The 3,804-nt window shown below is 40.9% G+C and overlaps 1 pseudogene; it reads left to right on the top strand.

The window, feature by feature from the left end:
- Window positions 1-441: 441 nt before the first annotated feature.
- Window positions 442-2,840, top strand: LOC147433647 (uncharacterized; annotated as a pseudogene).
- The last annotated feature ends 964 nt before the right edge of the window (window positions 2,841-3,804 follow it).

Genomic DNA, 3,804 nt, shown 5'->3' with positions numbered 1-3,804 from the left:
CCAAGGTGTGGGACGCATGTCTAACCTCACCATCCTATCTTATTGTAGTATGAGCGAGAACCACGATTATATTTGTCAATCCATGGGACGAAGCTGACACGACTAGTGCATAGAGGCTACAAGAGGCTGTCAATATCTTGAAAAACAACTAACAACTTGCATCTAACTCAAGCTACACTCAAGTGACTAAAATTACCAAAAGCCAATCGCTCATGAGCAAACAAATCACATCCATTACAGCATCAAATGAACATCCAATTTGATTGTGTGTGTGTGCGCGCTTTGTCTGTGCTGCAGTTGATAGCGGGGAGGAAGGGATCGTGTGATTTTGAATAGGTCTCTCTCTCTCTCTCTCTCTCATCATTACAAGTCTGTGTGTGTTGCACCTCTTCCATAGTCACAGACTGTCGCTAGCTTAATTGGGCTATTCACACTCTCACAATGGAAGTGGGCAAAGCTGTTGCGCACTCATCGGGGCCCCATTACTCAAGAAGGTGGGATTCTATCAGCCCAAACAACCCTTTCTACTCTGTAGATAGTTGGAAGGATAGACATTTCAGTGGGCTTGCTGCATCATCACATACATGGAGCGAGTGCTTTGCAACATCAGCTTCTTCATCATCACCTTCTCTTTCCTCCAGCCTGCCTCCTGACAGAAGCGTAGACAAAGTGCTCTTTCACAACCTGGTGGAGATTATCCCCTTTGTGGAAACATTTATGGTACACTCACATTGTAACCCTATCAAGAAGATTATCAAAACGCCATCAAATTGTATGCTGTTTCATGAAGTGTTCATCATGAGGGGAATGTTAATGTGCAAATTGTATATAGACATACACATTTGTACTTAGTGCTTGCACATTGGCATCTTCCATTCTATTTCAAAATAAATTCTTGACATGCACGCATAGGCATCTCTGCTAACAAGATCATTACAGCAGATTCCATGTTGTTTCGAGAATTGACATCTCCCATCACATCCTGCATCTCATAATTAGTATGCCATTGCCTAATTTGACAATGTACACCATAGTCAGACAATGTACGTTATATGCTTTGGTAACTTCAAATTTAGATTTATGCACATACTTGCAGGAGCAGAAGTAGAGCAACATGTCATTTCCATGACATTCTTCACTTGTCTACACGCCTAATCCTCGCGACGCCATGAAGGCGCATTTAGACTTCTCAGTTATGCTGAAATCCTTTGTGTATTTTAGTGTCACTAGATGCAATTTAGTAAAACATATGCACGGTAACATATTAGCATGGTACAAGGGTTGTTTGGAATTGTAGGCATGTATGGCCTTCTATGTGTGATTGGGCATAGTCACTTTGCGTGCAAGCTTGTTATATCCTGTTATGGTTCGCCTGTATTTGGCTTTGTGTGGCCCTCAAGCTTGTGAGATTTGGGTTTAGTCACTTTTGGAGAATGGATTGTTTGCATATGAGATACAAGAAATGTACCTATTAATGATCAATTGAGCAAACAATTTCAGAAAGCTTTGTGATCTTTCGAATCTCAAATTAGTTCGTGCTAAAGTCACAAGGTAGATTTCTTGTATAGTTTCGACTTGATGCAAATTGAAAATTCATAATCCATTTCTCGACAAGTCTAAAGCATTCTTCACTTTATGTTTTTGATTCGTGATTCAAATGTGAATGTGTCATTTGATCGATGAGGTACTGAATGTTTTGGGACTCATGCACTTGCTCATCAGGCATCTGAATAAGGACTTAGGCCTAAAAAAGTGCAGGGACAACTTTTTCAAGGTAATGCTGAAGGGAGATGATCATTGTGTTTTCTTTGATATTCTTGTTTATAAGGGAAAGGGCCTTGATGATGTCTTCTGTTTCCCTCTACAGATAACCGTGTGGACCAGAATTCAATTATTTCCCATCTGCAAGATCAAATGGAACAGCTGGAGCAAAAGCTGCTAGAAAGAGAAAATTATTGCAAGCTGTGGAAAATAGCATGTGGCAAGTGGAACTTATGTGCTTGCAATCAACTGTGGAGGAGCTGCAATAGCAAGTTTTGTTAAGGGAGTCAAAGATGGAAATGACTATCAATCAACTCTCTGGCACACAAGTATACACTTTTCTAGTAGTGCATTGTTCTCGAAACCCTTGGTAGTTACTTATCTCTTTCATTGATCTCTACAATGTTGCAGCATGAGGTTGAAAGCCTGTAGTGCCTTCTAGAGAAAGCCGAGTCTAATTCCAGAGCATCAAACTCGCATGTGAAAAAAGTTCACGAGGAATCGCAGAGTCTCCAGTGCCAGGTGGCCGCACTACTGCTGTGAATGGAAAGTATTGCCTCGTGCCTAAGCAATGAATCGCCAGATGAAGAATTGGAGAACCTGTTAAAAAATACAGAGTCAACAATGGTACGGTTGCTGCATCTGTGAGTTTCAACAAGCAAATACAATGCGCACACATATAGATATATAGAAAAATCCATACATATCCGAATAGATGAAGAGTGAAGTCATTAATTCATGTCCTTGTAGCCATCAGCAGTTCAACCAATGAGTTTAAGGGAGTGCTTATTGTGAAACATGATTGAAGAATACAAGATATTTATTTCTAATATGGTTGGGAATTTTCATGTTGGAGTTTACCATGCCATGAATCTGTATTGCAAGCCAATGGAAAAAAGTATCAATCAAAAGCACTCGATGTAGATGGCATATCTGTGGAGCTTCCAAGGCATAACTATTCAACAGCTATAATCGCAGCTAAACACAATCCAACTGATGAGCTGATGGTGCTAGTTGCAAAGCTAAGGGGGCAGCTACAAGCGTTTTTGTTGCTCTCCAGAAATGGTGTACGCGTCTGATGGAGGCGTCGATACCTCTTTAATGAGATCTCTATTGTCCTTGGGTGAATGGTTCTACAGTGTGTGTGCATTTTGCCTCATGCATCAAGATGTCTGTCTTGCTTCTCCAAGCAAGAAGACCACACAATCATGGTAAGCACAACTTGTTGGGAAGATTCAGAACCACCAGAGTCTAATGCAGACACGTCCTCGCCTGTTATCACTGGACGTGCTTGTATTCGTTCTCTCCCTAGGAAACTGGCACTGTCACAATGAGTGGGCTTTTCACAATGGAGGAGTTTTGTGCACACACATGTCTCTTCTCCTTTTTGCCTTCTCTGCTCTTTCTAGACAAGTTGCCCCACAATAAGCATGCTAGGAAGCTGGTAATCACACATAACCACATAATTTGAAGGCGCACACACACTTTTCCCGTCTTGCACTGCATGCCTACATAGCTTCCTCATTCAACACTCAAGATATGGAAAAGGACATGAATTCTATGTTGGGGACAATAGACGGTCTTTTGCATATGCACGTCTCTCGTGCCACCTGCAAGGAAGCATGTAATCATCATCTCAAAAAGCTGGAGATGTTGAGTGTATCGATGTTATAATGATCTTTGGAGAGCCCTGTCCTGGATGGGGGGTATGGCAAACTTGCATGCTTAATGTTTGCAAACTATGTAAAGCACACCATGCAGTTTTATGCAGTAAACAAAGGCTCTTGTCAAAACGCATCAAATCAGGTTTATTGAGAAAGACGAATGGAGCTGAAGTCTAGTGAAGACTATTCTCCACTGAACAGTGAAGTCTAGTGAAGATGAAACTCTTCAATTCAACATAACATTATGCTAGTTGGGATCTTTCTCTCTTGGAATGTACGACCAAGTGGCATCAAATGTTTCAATAATCATTCAAAGATCTCATTAAAAAGCATGCATTTTTTGATTGTTAATAATTGATATTGAATGGTTATATATGCC

The sequence above is a fragment of the Adiantum capillus-veneris genome, chromosome 19 (assembly GCF_014529385.1).
Source record: "Adiantum capillus-veneris isolate H3 chromosome 19, ASM1452938v2, whole genome shotgun sequence".
NCBI lineage: Eukaryota > Viridiplantae > Streptophyta > Polypodiopsida > Polypodiales > Pteridaceae > Adiantum > Adiantum capillus-veneris.
The sequence above is the reverse complement of the archived record's forward strand: the minus strand, read 5'-3'. Positions and strand labels throughout refer to the sequence as shown.